Genomic DNA, 20,712 nt, shown 5'->3' with positions numbered 1-20,712 from the left:
AATTCCTGCTGTCCAGCTTCAAACAGCTATTATAAGCACTAAGTAAAATAAAAGATACAAAAGTATACTTTCCAGATTATAAACACTCTAACTGCATTGGGTTATTTGAGAAAATATGAACCACTTCCATTTTGTTTCTCATATCTTCTCATTCTCCACTTTCTGCTGTAATAGGAAAGATCTACACAAGTTCATGATCCCTTCCAGCTCCGAAATTCTATACTCTGAGACACGCTGGTATAGAGAAACATTCATGGAGAAGAAAACTAGAATAGCTTAAGTGCCCAAATAAGAAAATGCATTGGTATATACTTGAAATTTTATACTTAAAAAGTTCTACTAATATAAACAATGTAATATATAGTTTGAACATATACCCATTATATACAAAGTGTGCCTATGTATGTGCATTATAGTACTACATATTATATAATAGAATATTAAGACAACTTTGAAATATTCTAACAAATATACTTATTGATGTATTATACATTGTTTGGATTGAAAAGGCAGATTTAAAAAAATAAAAATATTCCCTAATTCCATCAGTATAAATCTAGATTGTACATGTAAGTTCATTTAAAAATAAAGTTACATCTTAATTTGAGGATTTTTCATAACTGGGAGGGTCATTGTGCCCAGTTCCCCAACTTTCTACCCTCTTTCCTCCAGCAAAAGATACTTTTTAGAATAAGATAAAATGTCTTTATAGATAAAATCCTAAAAGCATATAACATCACAAGCAGTACAAATATCTCAAAATTTGCTTCAGTAGGAATCAGGGGCATTTAGACACTTTACAGATTAGAACAAATTATGTTGCTTTTTAGGTCATATCCTCAGAGACAATTTAAGGTTTATTCAAAAGGAAAAACCTGTTTAAACAATATAATAGAGCATACAAAATGACATACAGTGTCAGTCTACACTGTGCATTGGCTCCAATATGCTTGAATTTGTTACCATGTTTTAATTAAATAACAGGTTAAACAGCAATTAGCCTAGTACATTAACCATAGTTGTATAAACTGTTCTAGCATTCAGTATGCAAACCACTGCTAAATAATAGGTGTCATGAACAGTGACTAATCTCAAGTCTTTGAATCTATTGACAATACATCACTGGGCCTCTGCTAACTTGGTTTACACAGACAGTAAAGTACATAGTTGTGTTGCCTCCAGTGCTACACCAAAGCAACTTTTTTTAAGTTGGATAGTTGAAGAAGGAATTGGCTAATGTAGATGAAAGTACAAAGATACAAGAAGTAGTAATGCTGAAGATACATTAGAACAAAATATAAATGGGAACCCCCCCCCACACACAAGGGCCTTGAGTTTGTTGACACTTCTGTCATTCAAGACTACATGTGCAAAAATTATCATAAAAGTGATCATTTGTAGTGAATGATAAAAAGGAATAGAAATGGGGTAAGCCTTTATTTTAAAGAGACTCAGATAGTATACAACATTGAAGACACAATGGTTAAAATATTGAAATCTGATGCAAAATCAAAGGAGTAGAATAATTAGTGTAAACATATATAGAAGGATGCTTGTATCATACTGTAAGTTATATGAGAAAAAGCCAAACCACTATTCGAAACTACTCTTGGGAGGTTTCTAACAAATAAAACATTAATTCCAAATAATGAATCCCACTTGTAGTTTATTAAATTAGTTTTATCATTTTTTTCATTTTCTATCATTTATAAATGACAATAAGAGTATTTAATATTTTCACGAAAACCTGTAAATCAGAAATTTTCCATTGATAATTAAAAGTACACTTCACAGTTCCAGTTTGCATGGTATTTTTCATGATTTACAGAACCATTCAAACCAGGACTAGAATAAGATGCATTGTGTTTAAGGATAACAAAAGCCTAGTACAGAGAGGTTGAATGGAGAGGTTCCTTGGCATTTAGAAGTTGATACTTATGTCAATTTTGTTCCAATTTATTTATTTCTATAGTATTAGTGGCCATATGTAAATAAATCCATAATTCACTCCATAAAACTCACATTTCTATTCTCTTCACCTTCAAGGTGACATCTCCAAAGATAGATTTAAGAAGACTATTTTTAGCTCTCCATATGGCTGCTTAATATTATTCTAGCTATTACAAGGCACATTAGTTTCTGGCCAGAATTTTTTTTATCATGAAAGCAGGCTTCAGGCCTATCACACTCCATAATTTTAATGTTAAAATTTTTGCCTTTTAAAAATTTTTTTGCTTTTTTCCCCTACTCTCATCTTTTGCACATAATTATTTTCAATTCAACATTTCTGATGTATTCTTTTAATATATATATAATTTATATAAACATTTTAAATAGCTCTAAACTCTGTGCAAGACAATCTTGACATACCTTTAAATTTAAAATAACTATTGTTCTAATATTTGGAAGGATGGCTACAGTGTGTTGCATTGGGAAGCTTTTCTTATTTGTCTATTAAAAGTTTCCTGATGTAGTTTCTCTTATGGTTTTGTATTTCTCACAACTAAACTTATTTGTATTAAATACCTTGTTTACAAACTTATAATCAATAATCTACATCTGAGGTTTTAAATAAAAGGTTACGTTGTCATCTATAGCTTATTTATACTTACACATTCTATAATATTGTATCCTAGAGAAATTTTATTTTGTAAAGTTCTTGTTGTATCTTTGCTTATGTGTCAAAACTAAACCAACATAAATAAAAACAAGATATTGCTCAGATAGTTATTATGATTTTATGAACAATCTCTAAGGAAACTAAAATTGTGATATATAACTCAGTTCAACAAAGGTAGCTATCTAAATTGTCCCAGGCACATTTCAGGCTAAGTTTTCAGCCTTAGAAAGAAACATCAAATCTGTCTATAACTCTTTCTGAAACCTATTATCAAATGAAAAAAAAATTTCCTAGCTGACTTCCTTATCTTATGATGGGGCTTTGACACTTGAATCAACTAATAATTGTAGCTGTTTCACAGAAAAGGTCAGTTTTGACAAATGGCCTCTTGCACGTGGTGAAAACACTCTTTCACTGTCAGGCTAAGGTTTTACTCAGTAAATGCAGTTACACAATAGGAAGGATCTTTGGATAGACCACAATATACACACAGGGCATTGGAATGAAACATAAGGCCTCATCTTTTTTCTTAAGTTATCTTCCCAATGACAAAACACAAATTAGCAATATAAAGTCCAGGGTAACAGGATTACATGAATAAGTCACAGAGCTGTTTAACAATAGCTCTCTGGCAACACACAATCAGAGGAAAAGGCAGGGTACAATGGAAACTTTGTACTACATGTACAAAGTTTCTGCATCAGCTGTTACCTTCAGTCACAAATGGAAAAATCCAAAGTAGTGACCTTTCTCAATAAGTTTGATTAGATGAATATCATTCTAACTCACATTTACGTAAGATTGAGAAGTAAACTTCTAGATATTTTCTTTCTCTGGTCCCTAAATAATTTTGACAATTAAAAAACAACAACAACAACAAATTATCTCCTAATGTCATTAAAATCACTTGAGGTACTCTCAAGAGTTATATTACCAAAATAACATGTAATTCTCTTATGTTACATAGAAAAGAAGCTGACTGACCTTACAGTTTTATGAGGAAAATATATTCTATGACCAACAATCCACCCAAATATATGTTTATTTGGATGCCTACTGAGTACTTGGCACTGCTATATAATATAGAGAATAGGAAGGAAAAAACAGTGATTGCTGCATCAAAGAGCTAACAATGAGCACACATGCAAATTTAGCAAAGGAGAAAATGCACTATTACCCTGAGGGTTAAAAATCATGCCAAAAAATTTAATAATTCAAAAAAAGATGAAAAGGAGGGAATGTTGTCTATTCATTTGATGGAGGACACTGGTTTTCATCTTTACTATCACAATTTACTAAAACTTTAGTAAATCTTTGGGAGTCTTGGAATGAAGTACATAAGGGTCCCATAGGAGTAAACATGGGAGAGTTCACACAATTAGAACAGACATCTAGTCAGAGTTCAAGAATAAAAACTATCAATTTTAGAAACAAAAGATAGATCTATTAAAATGGATAGTTAAGAAAGAAGATCAAAGAAAATTCAGAAATACTTGGGAGTCATTAAATGAGAAATAAAAGTACCATTAAGACAAACAGAAGCACTGTAACACACTGCTAATACCACCATGAAAAAATTTCGATCCTGACCTAGTTAATTGTATCAGAAGTAAGAATAATCAAGAACAAGGTAAGTCAGCAACAATAAAGCAGAAATTTGGGAAGTGTATAATTTCAGCAAATTTCAGAAAAGGAAAACTAAAACCAACAAAATTACTGGAGATTAAGAAAACAATGGACAATAAGAAAATGAGAGACAACTGACAATAGCACTTCAGAAGGAAATTTAAAAAAAAATGATTTCCCATGGGAAGGCAAGAAACAGCAAGGAAAGTAGACAAGGGTCTGATTATTCATTTTCTGTTTTTGTAATCTGGACAAATTATTCTGTCTTAACCTTTTTCTTCTCATCTGAAGAATGACACTACGGTACAAAATTAAAAAGATTATCAGAATTAGACAAATAACCCAGGAAAATAATTTAATATATTTCTTGGCAATTTATAAGATTGATATTTGCATAGGTTGTTTATAGTGGTAAAGGGTTCAAAACAAATGAGAATTTTAGAATAGCAGTGATCACGTTTAGGAACAAGTACAAGGATGTAGCATGAGACTGTTGCAATTGACCTCCTTAATCTTTTCAAAAAGATCAGAATAAAATTAGTAATTTTATAGACTCCTAATTATGTACTTAAATTTTTTTCCACCACAACAAAGCTTGAAGCTTTATGGTTTAGGATTAAAAGTGGTAAGTCTTTCATAGAAGAACCCTACAAATTGAACATGCCTAATTCTTTATAAAATTTGACATTTGATTCTGTTGATAGATTCTCATAGCTCATCAAGAGCCTTACTGAACTTTTCTAAATGGTTGTATTACATTGTCATTTATAGTCTACTTTGCAGCAAAATATTTATACTCAATTTTTACAGCATAAATATGAAGAAAAGATAAAGGAAATTAAAGTGACATTTTTCTAAATTAACATCTTGGAAGCCTCTTATGGATCATGAATATCATCGTTTTGCACAGAATTTAATTGTCTATGCTATAGGACATACCTTCATTTCTTTTTTTGTATGTCATGGTATATTATGTCTAACTAAAATTGGAATGTTCATAGTTATTTATACAACTTTTCTAAGCATTTGGTACTTGTTCTATAACCTAAAAACATGAAGACTCAATTCCCATAAGTCCAAGTTTTCATTTACCCTGCATCACTCAAAACAAAGACTGTCTATATATGTAATGCTATATCATGTAGTTATGTGCCTTGAACAAAATGATAAAACTCTAAAAGTTAAAAGTATGAATGGCATAGGCAAAACACTTATATAATTCTTTTGTAAAAATGTTTTGCATTATGACAAAAAAAATTGAGGAGCAAAAAATGCATTGCCTGGTTTTTAGATGTGTAGGCATCAGGGTAAATCATATGCTCATACTAGACTAAAAGACCCAATCACTACCAATGTACACCATATGGAAGTACCACATGCAAAATGACATCTTCTTGATTATTGCACTTTAAAGTCTGAGATTTATTATAAGCCTAATTCTAATTCAATGAATGCCATCAACAGATTGTATGATGGGTCATTTTCACTGTGGGGTATAAAAAGAATTAACAAGAAAGTTGACGGGCAAAACATATTACAAAACAATCTTGTAAATTTGATTAATGGCACTTGCAACTCCATTTATTCAAAAATAATGTTTTCTGTGTATATAGTGACATGGGAAATCTTAAGCTAGTCCCTAGGAGAATATAAAGATAAGCTTTTTAAAAAAGCTGATTTTAATGTTTTGTAATAAAAAGTCTAATTATTTGAATTAAATCAGAACTGTTGTTGAAAAAGACATTTTTTAATAGCAAGTCAGTGCAGTTAGCAAGCTCCTGGATCCCATATTGAACTAATGTCTGTCCTTCAACCAAGGACCCACAGTTTCTGGGCAACCACTATGGAGAGCCACTGCACATTGAAATAAGTTTATCTTTTCCTCCTTGTAGATACAAGATAGAGGAGGGTTGGAGACTTCAAAAATTAATACTGACATTCTGAGTTATCTAACTTCCACTGCTAAGTCCTAGCTTAGAGGCTCATTTGCCAGAAGCTCTAATTCAGCTATTTGCTTCCACAATTAGGCTGCAGGACATTTCATTATTCTATGAGAGGAGGTACGTTTTCTCTCTCCATGATTGAATGATTTTATTGCTTCAAGCTCTAGATCAGTGATGTCAGAGACATACAACATAAGCCACAAGTAAAATTTAAGTTTCTAGTAGCTACAGGTAAAAAGAAACATGTGAAATTCATTTTCCAACCCTACGTATTTTATCGTGTTTGTGTGTATACACTATGTCTTCAAGTCAATTTATATTTTTTATTACAGCATATCTTAATGCAAACTAGGTACAGTTCAGGAATTCTAATTCAAGATATAGCCAATGACTACCATTTTGGACCACACAGATATTGATGGTATATAATACCTAAGCACCTGTATTTTCTGATTGTTTCATCAAAGCAGATTTGGCAGTAGATTAAAAAAAAAAAGCTGAAATACCTATAGAATAAACTCTAAATGGGAAAAATGTGGGTATTTACTGAGTAAAATTCTATGCAGATAATGAACAAAAAGGTCTATAAAATCCAGATGTTTTGCCTACACCATAATGTCAACATTCAAATGATTGATTACTACTTATTTTTTAAGCCAACAATAGTAATAAAATGATGCTCTGTAATTTATCTTGTCAATTTAGCCTAGAAATTATAGTGGTTCTTTTAGGTTCAATAGAATTTTAGATACTTCATTGTGTGGATTGTATGTCAATACTGATCTAATTGTGTATAAGGATATATTTCTTTTTCTTTGTGATTAGAAGTGCTGCAATAGTTTCTCCTTTAATTATCAAATCTCTTTGTAGATACTAATTTTGTGATTTTAATCTTGCCTCAATTTTTCTTTCCCACAAATCTTAAGATGAAATCTAAAAATATTTACTTAAAATTCTTAGCTTCTTCATTTTTGCTATTCTATAACTTGAGAATGTTTTTCTTATTTACAAAATTTAAATTCAGACTTTACTAATAATTCTATGTACTTAATTAAAATTTAAAACTAAAGACTCAAATGCAAAGCAAACTCCAAGAAATGAATTATTTGTTATTTTCACTAATCTTTAGTTTAGAATAATATTTTAAATAAAGTATGACTTCACTGTCTTTAGCAGTCTAACTTGGATTTTCTATCTTTAGATGATGAAACATTGGGGGGAAAAGACATAAAAGTGTGCTATATACAGTATACAAAATAAAGTGCAAAATTCTCAAACCCAACATCAAGAACTTGAAAATACATTTGCAAACTACTTTGATACTCTTTCATTTGTAATTCAACATGAAATTATTTCTACTACTCCTCTCAGAAATGCAATTTATAATTTTCAGCTTCCATCATTTAATACCAGGCTCTCCCCATCACTGAATGTTCTGCTTTCTTCATGTAACATTCACATTTTACCTATTCTTCAAGTCCCACATCAAATATTTCAGGATTTTTTTCCAGAGCACTTCTGCATAAAGCAATTTCCCTTACCTCTGATCTCCTCTAGTACTTAAATATTTAATAGACATTTTAGTTGACATTTTTTGAAAGCTGAAAGTCTAAGGAAAAAAGACTATAAATAAGAAGTTTTGCCAAAATTGTTTGCAGTTGTTATTAGAAGGACTGAAGATTCACACACAGATCTGATATGAACATATATTATCTCTAGAGGGTACCACTATATAAACTTACATCCATTTAAATAGAATGCATCATTGGCAAACATTTTAACATCATCATTTCTTCAATTGACCTTCAGTGCCCCAGGAGAGATGTGCCATTGGCCAAAATCATCTGTCAGTCACTCAGATGTAAACAGTATAGAATGAGAGGTCCACCAGAAGTACCCTAATTAAGCAATAATGGATAAATGCAAGAATCCAGTTATACCACCCTCAAAGCAGAAAAAAGTGCTCCTCCAAGAATCCAAGATAGTATTTAGAAACAATAAAAGCAATTAGGGTTAGAAAAATAGTGCAATCCAGTAGGTAACTCATTAATATTGTACTGTTAGTTTTCTTTAATGGTTACTGACTTTTCCTATACATAGATTTTTTTTTCATTAAAATAGCTTCTTAGGGAATTTATGCTTATTCATATATCCAAAATGTCTTCTAAATAAAATTCTATTTTTTAATTCATTTCCTACTATGTTAGCAACTATTTTACTATAATTTGAACATCTTTAATTTAAATATGTGTAAATATTCACACTTTGACATGAATAACTATCTTCATAGTTACTCTTTTCTGTGCCTCAATTTAGTCCAGTTCAACAAACACTGTACTTATTCTGTGAAAGGAACATGCTAAACTCTGAGGACAAAAAGATGAAAAAGATGTTGTCCCTCCCCTCAGGTCCAGTGCTATTATGTTTTACAGTTATGAAAAATAATAATTGCTATAATAAATCATAGTTTAACAACTTGTATTTTAAAATACCTCAATATTTTTTTCCTCAAGATTTAGAATGGTCAAGAATTTGAAGGACACTTTGATTAAACCAAGGTGGGTGGAAATCTCAAAAGCAGGTATCTAAAGTCTATTTCTTTTTTGTTGTTGTTGGAATATCTTTTTTTTAAATTGATTTTATTTTTTTTAATACACAACAGTGGAATGCATTACAATCCTAATTACACATATAGAGCACAATTTTTCATATCTATGTAAAGTATGTTTACACAAACTTATGACATTACACATGCACTTTTTGCATTACAATTCTTAATACACATATATACCATAATTTTTCATATCTGTTTGTATATAAGGTGTGTTGGCACCCAATTCAAGTCTTCATACATGTACTTTGACCATCACATTCCACCATCCTTGATAAACTCCTTCCCTCTCTTTCCCTCCCACCCCTCTTCCCTATCTAGACTTAATCTAATCCTCCCATGCTGTCCCTCCCTACCCCACTATGAGACACCCCCTTATAGCAGAGAAAACATTCGGTAAAAATCAACAAATATGTGAAAAAATGCTCATCATCTATAGCAATCAGAGAAATGCAAATCAAAACTACTCTAAGATATCTTCTCACTCTGCTTAGAATGACAGCTATTATGAAGACAAACAACAAGAGTTGGTGAAGATGTGAGGAAAAAGAACACTCAAACATTGCTGGTAGGACTGCAAATTGGTGCAGCCAATTTGGAAAGCAGTATGGAGATTCCTTGGAAAGCTAGGAATGGAACCACCATTTGACCCACCTATTCTTCTTTGCAGACTAAACCCAAAGGACTTAAAAACAGCATACGACAGGGACACAACCACATCAATGTATAGCAGCACAATTCACAATAGCTAAACTGTGGAGCCAACCTAGATGTCCTTCAGTGGATGAATGGATAAAAAAAAATGTGGCATTTATACACAATGGAGTATTACTAAGAATTAAAAATGAGTAAAATCATAGCATTTGCAAGTAAACAGATGGCATTGGAGAAGATAATGCTAAGTGAAGTCAGCCAATCCCCCCAAAATAAAGTATTTCTTTAGTCTTTATAGCACAAAGAAACCAGACATTATTTTCTTACTAGTATTAGTTTAATGCATGCAGTTAACCATAAATAATCCTGTTTCTAATTATATTTTTAGAATGTTCAGCATGTAATTTCTTTATACACTACTTTATTTTTTGATTTCTGATCTTTTTGAAGCCAATTTTAAAGTCTACACAAAAATACTTTGCCTTTTCATTGAAATATATCTTCATTTTTCAACGAGTTATTACTGAATACCCACTATGCATAAGCCATAATATTTAGCATTTCTGGAACCATAAATCTGTGAAACATGTAGTGTGGCCTACATACATGGCTATGTGGCCTACATACACATGGCTTACATACATAGTTAATTTTTTCAGTAAAGTTAGTTTCCCATTACTATAACAAATACTTGAGATGATCAACTTGAAGGGAAAAGATTTGCTTGGGTTCATTTCAAAGGTTCTAGTTCTTCACTGCTTGCTCCTGTTTTTAGGCCTGTGGTAAGGTGGCTCATCTTGTAGAAGAGCAAAACTGCCCAGCTCATAGCTGGAAAGTAAGAGAAAAAGGCCAGGTTCCACTATCCCCATTAAGAGCACATCCCCAGTGACTCATAGACCTCCAACTAGGTCCCACCTCTTAAGGTTCTACCACCTCCTAGTAGTCCTACAGGCAGGGACCAAGCCTTTAATATATGAATGGAGCTTTGGGGGTCACTTGTCCAAATCATAACGAGATGAATTATATCTATACTTTTTTACGGGCTAGTATATGAAAATTTGTATAGAGCAGTTAAAGAAACTGCCAAAATTTCAGAGAACAGATATTTTTATATTGGCCTTAGGAACATTTTCTCAGATGCAGTAATACATGAGCTAGATTTTGAATTCTCCATTCCATCTTCCTAGATTTCTCCTTTTCCACCTCTCTTGTTTTCTACTCTTTGGTCTAATTGTTCTTTAGAATCATGCCTTGAACTATCTTTTGACTGTGTTGCTGTAAAAATTTCAATACCCTTCACATCATTCAAGGTGCAATTTATTCAAACTAAACTTAGTTTGCTATATTTTCCAAGCACTGTGCTAGGGAGTGTTAATACCAAAAGGCAATGTAGCCTCTGCGCTTAATGAGTTCAGAAACAAATACTGTGGAAAATCATCATAAAGCGCTGGTAAAAATTATGCACAAGATTACTTAACCCTGGAAGTGAATTGTGAGCAGCAGCTGACCTCAAATTGAAGTAGACTAGATAGTGATAAGGAAAAACCCTCACACAAAAATAAAACTGACTAGAGCAAATATTGAGTATACCAGGGAGGAAATCATAAATATGATTTGTGGAAACGGCTGGGGCAGAGTGTGTAATTGGGTTCCTCTCTACCCTTAGTAGAGTGAGACTCAAGTACTAAAACTTTGTGGATACATCCTAGGGGAAATGGAGGAATCACAAAGATTAAACCAGAGAAGCCTCAAGAAGATATGACATACCTGCCTGTGCCACTGGACCTATCATTTTTAAGAAGTTAGGTCACATACACTGAAGCATGCATTATAAACATGTTTTAGTAAACCATTTAAAATCCTTTAAAATATAGCCAGTAAAACATGAAAAGAAATCCATATCCCTCAATTTTTTTTTTTAAACAGAGCACTGCCCATACTATTGCTATTGACAAGGACCATTAGGGTTAAATATTTCCTTCCAACCTCCAGTTTAAAAAATATTGCTAGAGTTTAGTGATTCTCATATCTCTATAAATATACCTGGCTGGAAAATAAGAGAACATAAATCACTGTTACTGATAAGCATTTACATGTGAATCAAAAGTTATTAATGTAAGATTTCTCAATAATTTGTCAGCTAAAGTATAAATGACTTGGAATTTTTTCAGAAGAGTGAAGAGAGTACACAAGACAATAACACTGAATTAATAGATTATTTGGAAAAGAAAAGGTTGACTAGATGACCTTTTTAAATCAAAATTACTACAAATTTAAAATATACTGTCACACTGCCAACTATCTACTTTCTACTAAAAAAAATAGATATTCAAATAACATGAGCACAACTTCACTTAACCTTTCATTGTGGTTATTTAGCAATAAAATTGCATATGCAGCTCATTTTACTCATTATGATTGCCCCAATAGCTTCATGAATAATTTCAAATAAACACCTACTCTTATTACCAACTTATTGATAACAGGATTCCTAAATTTTCAGGTAGAAAAAATAACAAAGCTTAAGCATTGCTAGAGCATTCTAGTAGCAAAATATTTTAGATCATGGAATTGGTATTTAGTAAAGCTTATTTTAATCATGGCAATCTAAGCAACAAAACAATTATATAATGAGATAACATAATGCTGCCAGATACAGCATTTCCCCTTCATCATTGGACTTGTAGTGATTATCACTGTGGAAATAACAATTATTCCTGGGAATGTTTGTCCCTATCCAAACTCATTCCCCCTTCCTAGTATGAAATATGTACCCGATACCAGAGCTCAGAAACCCTGCCATGTAGCAAAACTTAGAGCTAAATGTACCTGGGTAAGGGGACAAGTGTAGTGGTAGCATGATTATAAAACCCACAATTATTTTTTTTAAAAAGAGCTGCATAGATGTATTGGTTATCTATTGCTATGCAACAAATTATCTCAGAACTTAGAGCCAAAAGCAATAAGCATTAATTCAGTTTTGATTGGTCATATATTCAGAAAGTACCCAGATCATCTGTTCCACAATGTCTGCAACGAGGGTAGAAGACTCAAAATCCAAGTTTAGAAACACTGGAAATCTTATTTACTTACATGTCTGATCATGATGCCGATAGTCAGATGGATGAGAAGCTGGGACTGACAGCTGGAGCACGTGTCATTTACATTGCCATGACAAGCCTTCCAAGAAAGAGAAGCCATGTTACCACTCATGGTTGGATCTCAGAAGTTATTCAACATCTCTCTACCACATTCTGTTATTCAAAAAAGTCACAAAAGTACAATGAGGTTTGAGCACAGAGAACAGACCACACCTCTCAAGGAAGGTATGTCAGCCTCACATTTTAAACAGAGCAACTGGCAAATGAAATGTGGTATGTGTGACAAGTCATCCTTAGGAACTACAATCTCCCACAAGAAATATTAAGAAAAAAAAGGAATATTATTCTGATGGCATTTAGAATTTGAAACTTGATTTTTCCCATCATTTGGGAAATTCTATCACTAGTAACAAAGTAAATTTTAATACCATTGTCCTATGTGCCTAGCCCATTATCTGAAACAGAAATACTAACATTTATTTTTAATTTTTTTTTGTGTGGTGCTGGGGATTGAACCCAAGGCCCTGTGCATGCTAGATAAGTGTACCACCACTGGGCCATACCCCCAGCGATGTTTCCATCAGAAAATCTCAAATTTCCAAATCAAACACTCCACAGAATCAACATTGCTCAGTGTATAATCACTTAGGATAAAAAGAAACTGGTGGTAAAAGTACTAAGACTTTCAGGGATACTTATTACTAGAATATAATATGGTCACTATGAGCCCTATGAGATGTTTCTCTTATCTTACTAAAGCTCTAAATGAATAAAAACTGAATCTGCACCCATGTATCTGGATTACCGTTTATAATGTTAATTCTCAGTCTGTCATACATAACCAGGTGCCATGGACAAACAAGCATTGGTATATTTTAGGTAAGTATTTTGCAGTTCTATATGCTAACAGTTATTCTGAAAATATTATACCTTCTTGTCAGAAAGATACTTATGTGGTACAGTAATATGATTTTATAGCTAGTACCAGCTCTCTGTGAAAATATTCTATGACCTAATGCTGATAACCAATGGGCTACTAAAGATAAGATATTGAGTAACGTGAATATATTAAGGATTTTTCTTTACTAAAAAAATGCATTCATCTTTCAAAATATTTATATCTGAACCAAATGAGATACAGCATCAAGAGATTATCATAGGCCACTATCAAAATTGCCTATGTTAAAATATATCTATACCCACTAATTAATAATTGAGTGAAGGTATTTAAGGTATTTAAGGATTTAAGATCCTGTGTATATATTAGTAGCTTTCTTAATAACTCAGCTTTACTTATGTATCAAATATATTAATAAAAGGCATACATATATTTAAGAGAATATAAAGGTAACAATGTAAAATTTGTTTGCATAAGTCAATTTGGTTTTGTTCTACTATAATTCAACTTTTAAGCTTTATCAAACTTGTCACTTTTTGATGGATTGTAAGCTTGTTCCTCACATATGAAGTTAGTGGAAGAAGTGATAAAGTTATATTCATTTCTTTTGCACACACTGTAAAATACAGAATACAAGATAGGAAAACATTGGGAATGTGATCAGAAAAGACCAAAATAATATGGTATCATAGACAATTTATCTGGTCACTTCTATCTATAATGCTAGTTTAAAACTTCAGAAAGGACTGGAAGTCTAGACTTTCCTAGGACTCTAACACCCACTTTGGAATCATGGGCCAAAAGCATTGAACTAAACATGGAGAAAGATATATGATGTACAATTTCACATATATTTAACTCGTTTTATGCATAAAATACAATAGTCTTTATAAAATTAAATTAGGGAAGACTCTTCTAATGAAAATATTTGATGTGTTTTCTTAAAAGTAGGCTTATAAATTCAGAGCAGATGTTTAAATTGTTAAATTACAGTTAATTATAAACAAGATCTTTACAAAGGCAAAAATGGGTATGTAGGCAGGTGTTTCTTTTGAAGTTCAGTTGAACTTCAAGCTGAAAGATTCCTCCTTTTTAATATTTAAAAAAATGGGGAATATAAAATGTTTTCATCATGGTAAAACTGAAGACAATCAGTTATTACCTCAACAGCTAACTTTAAGTGGAATTAACCCCAATCTTATCAATTAGATGTCAATTACATAAGCACTATAATAATAAAAAGACAGATTGTCAGATAGGATAAAAATGCAGTTCAAGCTTTTTGTAACTCAAAAGAAATGTACTTTCAGTGTTAATACTTGATCAAGTTAAATTTTGGGAACCATGAGCCATGCTTAACTAATGAAAATAAGCTGCTATAACTGTATAATAATAGGCAAAGTAAATTATTGTACAAAGGATATCACCAAGTATGAAGTTCTTTTCATAATGATAAATCAATTTATTAAGAGAACATAAAAATTGTTGATCGTGGCACTGTAAAATATTACTATCCATTAAAATAATGTAATAGCTCAAATATTTAACATATTCCTAACATATGACCCACCCATTTCACTCCTGAATATTTACTGAAGAGTATATATCCATATGAAATGGGTATATTTAGTCATAGCATATTTATATATAATTATCAAAATGGGTAGCTATCCATCAACACATGAATGGATGAATTTTAGAATATACCTTAAAACTGCTTAGTAGTAAAAATAATTAACTAGTGATTCATATAAGAAAATGTATTAATCTCAATAACTATGCCAAATGAACATATTTCAAATCTTACCACACTTTGTGTATTAAATATGCTTATTATGTCAATTATTTTTATAAGAATTGTGAAAATATTTGTCATTGTCTGTTAAAATATGAAACATATTTGAAAGGAACAATGTAAAGGGAGACAGATGCCAATAGCTAACATCCTCTAGTTATACTAACTATATTTTCTCCATTTCATTAGATGTTAAAGCCCAGAGGTAAACATTCTACACATTGAAGAGAATGAAATAAATGTTTGAATAGATATAAATATTTTGCTCAATCTTCAAAGTAAAGTAAAATTGATGATTAGAAGTATCCAAATGTTGGACCTATTTTGGTGCCAATATTACACTGTTTTTGTTACTATTGCTCTGTAGTATAGCTCAAGGTTTGGTATAGTGATGCCACCTACTTTACTCTTTTTGATAAGGATTGCTTTAGCCATTTCTGAGTCTCCTATTTTTCCAGATGAATTTCATGACTTCCTTTTCTATTTCTATAAGAATGTCATTGGGATAAAGATAGTATCTTCAACAAATGGTGCTAAGAAAACTGGAAATCCGTATGCCACAAAATGAAATTAAACCCCTGTCTCTCACCATGCACAAAATTCAACTCAAAGTGGATCAAGAATCTAGGAATTAAACCAGAGATCCTGTGCCTAATAGAAGAAGTAGACCCAAATCTCCATTATGTCATATTAGGCATCGACTTCCTTAACAAGACTCCTATAGCACAAGAATTAAAATCAACAATCAATAAATGGGATGGATTCAAACTAAAATTGTTCTCAGAAGAAACAATCAGTGAAGTGAATAGGGAGCCTTCAGAACAGGAGCAAATTTTCACCACACATACAGATACAGCACTAATCTCTAGGGTATATAAAGAACTCAAACACCAAAAAAAAAATAATGATCCAATCAATAAATGGGCCAAGGAACTGAACAGACAATTCTCAGAAGATGACACACAAATGTGAAAAAAATGTTCAACAGCTCTGGTAATTAGAGAAATGCAAATCAAACTAAGATTTCAGCTCACTCCATTCAGAATGGCAGCTACTAAGAACACACACAACAATAAGTGTTGGAGAGGATGTGGAGAAAAAGGCACTCATGCATTTCTGGTGAGACTGTAAATTGTTGCAACCAATCTGAAAAGCAGTATGAAGTTTCCTTGGAAAACTGGGAATGGAACTACCATTTGATCCAGCTATCCCACTCCTAGGTCTATAGCCAAAGGACTTAAAAACAGCATACTACAGGGACACAGCCACATCAATAATTATAGCAGCACAATTCACGGTAGCTAACTTGTGGAACCAACCTAGATGCCCTTCAGTAGATTAGTGGATTGAAAAAACTGACATATATATACAATGGAATATTACTCAGCAATAACAGAAAATAAAATCATGGCATTTGCAGGTAAATGGATAGAGTTGGAGAAGGTAATGCTAAGTGAAGTTACCAATCCCCAAAAACCAAATGCAGAATGTTTTCTCTGAAATAAGGAGACTGATTCATAGTGGGGTTGGGTGGGGGGAGCATTGAAGGATTAGAGGAACTTTAGATAGGGCAAAGGGGAGGGAGGACAAAGGAGGGGGCATGGGTATAGGAAAGATGGTGGAATGAGATGGACATCATTGCCCTAAGTACGTGTATGAAGACCCAAATGGTGTGACTCTACTTTGTGTACAACCAGAGATGAAAAACTCTACTCTATGTATAATATGAATTGTAATGCATTTTGCTGTCATATATAATAAATTGGAATTAAAAAGATACATATTAATGTACATAAGTTTTTGTGTGAAAATAAAATAGGAGCTACGTGAGGAAGACGACGACGACAAATGTTTAAATGTGTCAAGGGCAAGTAATATTTGATAGCAATGCATATTATCTGAAGAAAGGTGACATTACTGAAAAATATCTACAGCATTTTTATAATAATCAATTCAAAAAATATTTATACACTTTTTATTTCCAAGTCAGGAGCTCTATAAATATACAGTAACATCAAATAAAGTGCTGTTTAAAAATGGAAAATTTACATGGGACACAAAGAAACTAGATAATATATTGAATGAGTAGACATGTTCAAATAAAAAAGCTAAGGTTCAAAGAACCAAATTTACTATCTAAAACTGCACTGATTATATAGTCATTGGCAGAAGCAAACTACAATCCAATCCCTTCACCTAAGTTCAATGCTATTGTCATTGTACTACTTGAAAATATATTGATATTTTGCAAAAGTTGGATCTATTAAAAGCTCAAATTCTGACAGGGGATAAAGCGCAGGGGTAGAACACGTGCTTAGCTAGCACAAGGGCTTGAGTTTAAAAAAAAAAAACAAAAAAAAAAAACAAAAAAAAAAAACCTCAAAGGCAGAATATACCGGTTCTGAATTTTTCAAAGAATAACTTACTACATCCATTCACCATATATTAAATATCATAAATGAAGTTTACATCCTACACACTTTTTTCTGACCAGAAGAGTAAACTACTTCATTTGCTTTCTGCTAAATACTTATCTATTTTCCATGGCAACTCATCCCTTTTTTTCCAATTATCTGTGTACTTTGGTGGAATTAACTCTGGGACAAAGCATGATTCTATGATCTACGTTTGACAACGGTATGATCACATCCTCTTAGCTATTTTTGTTGTTGTTCCTTTTTATGTAGGAAATTTGATTCAGATAGAACCAATTAATACAAGGTGTATCAACTTTTTTCTTACTGTGGTTGATCCATTAGACAAATTCCAGCTGCTGCTAACCATGTTCCTTGATTGATGGAGACGGTCCATCTACAGCAAGAAAAAGCAATACAGCTAAACCATAAAGGACACAGTGAAAAAAATGGTAAGAAACTTCCCCTATGAGGATATCAGAGTCTCTTTGATTTAGCTATGCCTAAAGTCAAGTCAATCTGATCTGGCTTGCTGACATTAACAACCAAAAATCCTTACTAAAAGTGTTTATATTGTTTCCAAATGTTGTGTGAAGTTTCAGATCTGACTTTTTCTCTCTCAAGTTGCCTAGAGTAAGACTGGGGGGTATATTCATTAAACATTCTAATAAAGAGCTCAACTTGAATTTCAAGAAAAGAACAAATTCTATTTTAGAACATAAATAATTATAAATTAGGCCCTTTATTATGACATGCTTTAATCAGAAATCATCAGTTCATGGTGAGGTCAGGGAAATTTCAGAGTTTGAAGAATGCTGGCTTAGAAAGTGCCGTTATGCTAAGTGGTCAGCAGAAGTTAAAGTGATACCCTCTTGGACCAAGTAAATTCTGTGGTATGATTTTTACTAATAAAACCTGTGTCTATGAGTTAAAGTTTTACAAAAAAGTTTTCTCCTGCATCAACTGAGGGTTTTCTATAGCTTGATAATATAGTAAAGGACAACTTCTTTTATGGCCTTTTTCTTCACTTCAATGCTTTTCTTTCAATTCAAGGCAACTTCCAGCTGGGCTTCTGTCTACTTCAACTTGTGCTGCCATGCAACATACCACGGACTGGATAGTTGATAAAAAATAATAAAGAATTCATTTCTTACAGTTCTGGAGGCTGCTAAATCCAAGACCAAGTCACTGGCAGGCTCATTGTTGAGGGTCTTGTTTATTGCCAAAATACTGCCCTAAATTTAGCTTTTTCTGGAAAGGGAACACTGTCCTCACATGGCAGAGGATAAGAGGACACGAGGACAAGCCCTTTTATAAGGGTATTTGTTCCCATTTGGAGATCAGGACCTTCATGAATTGAACATCCCATACACCACACTTCCCAATACTGCTGAACTGGGAGATAAGTTTAAGCATAAATTTTGGAAGAGATTACAAACCAAGTTGCCATTTTCAAGGAATCCACACAATATTCTAGATATCTAGAGTCTTCTCTCAGGATAGAAGCTAGCAATTTCTGATTAGAATCCTCCACTTTGCACAACTATTTAACTTATCAGGAAGTTCAGGATTGCTTTCCAAAACAGAAGAAAGCAAACTCTTAAAATTTCTGTTGGTGTTATTCTGTTTTTTGTTTTGTTGCAATGCTAGTATACAGCTTTTATATTCTTCTGATGCATATTAAACATTAAATAGCATTGTTTTTTAAAATATTCAACTTTATATGTTATCTTTTGTTTTATTGCAACTAACGATCAACATTTAACAGTGATTAATCTTGGGAAATCTTGAATCCTTGGACTAAATGTTTATCCCTTTGGAGAGTATGAGCTTTCTTATACCAAAGTCCTACTGTGCAACTTTATAGAAATAATTTCTTATAAACCATAGACTTTCTAGAGTTATACATTATCAAGGAACTTTTGTTTTATTGTTTACTGAGTTCATGTAGAATCAGAGTAGTCATTTTACCAAGTAGAAGGGATGCAATAAGGCAGAGGTATCCAGCCTGTATGCCATCCTTGTGAATGGGCTAGAAATGGTACCAACAAATGTTTACACCAGTGTGACTGGCATGGGAAAATATTAGAAATCATTCTTTTAAAGGGTCCCATGTGCAGAAATCTTGTTCCCAATGTATTGATGCATAGTTTTCTGCTTCAACTTGGTCATTGAAATTCAGTCTTTTTGCTTATCAAGATTGGCAAAAGACCCCAAAGTATCTATAGCTTCAGCTGAGGGCTCAGTAACTAGCTATACTTTTTTGCACTTTCCAGGATTAATGAATGGTATATTAGGACACCAAGCTTCCTGATCACTTATTTACCATATCCTTAAAAATAGGATTCTATGTTAAGAGTGACTATTACTTTTTAAATAATTACTCATATTTTAAATTCTTAAATTTTCTTTAAACTGAATATGATTAGTTTAGGTAACTATCACCTAGCAACTTTTACTATTATCTAGTAAAATTACAATATAAAGCTAAAAAGTGATTAAGGTTGCCATTGGTGCTTATTAGGTAAAATAATTTAACAGCCATAATAAATAACTTATAAGTTGTAGATACAAGCAATTATGGGAAAAGTAGAATACAAAGTATAATTCTGTGAATATTTTAAAAGAGACCCTGGATATATATGGCTTCTCCTTCCAACTGCCAAGAAAAATCATTCCATCTAATCAACTGATAAATTGCTCTCCCCTTGTTGGTGCAGAATGCATTCTCCAAAGAAAGCATAAGCTACTATCTCCCTGAAATATGTTCATCACAACTGAAATGTGAAATGGGCTCACTCATCTTTTAAATAATGATAAATAATCCCTGCAATTTTCACTACATTCTGTCCATATCAAGAACAATATTGCTACTTATGAGTCATCACTGCCAGATGGTTCAAACTAAGTTTCCAGCAGAGGAAGATTATGAAGAATCCAGTCATATACTTAATTTCTTAAAGAAAAATGATAAAGAGAACAATTTGAAATAGTCCAGGAGCAGCTATAGGGTGATAGTAGTGTCATATACTTTCCATTACTAATAGATA

At 32.3% G+C, this 20,712-nt stretch overlaps 1 long non-coding RNA gene across 1 annotated transcript in view; it reads right to left on the bottom strand.

Annotated features, from left to right (window-relative positions):
- Positions 1–20,712, bottom strand: part of LOC144370589 (uncharacterized) — a 334,921-nt gene that overhangs the window by 174,821 nt on the left and 139,388 nt on the right. Inside the window, exon 3 of the long non-coding RNA XR_013430503.1 lies at positions 12,548–12,634. This is a non-coding gene — a long non-coding RNA (uncharacterized LOC144370589). The remainder of the gene's footprint in view (positions 1–12,547; positions 12,635–20,712) is intronic.

Source organism: Ictidomys tridecemlineatus, chromosome 14 (genome assembly GCF_052094955.1).
Source record: "Ictidomys tridecemlineatus isolate mIctTri1 chromosome 14, mIctTri1.hap1, whole genome shotgun sequence".
NCBI lineage: Eukaryota > Metazoa > Chordata > Mammalia > Rodentia > Sciuridae > Ictidomys > Ictidomys tridecemlineatus.
This window is presented reverse-complemented; position numbering and strand designations above follow the sequence as displayed.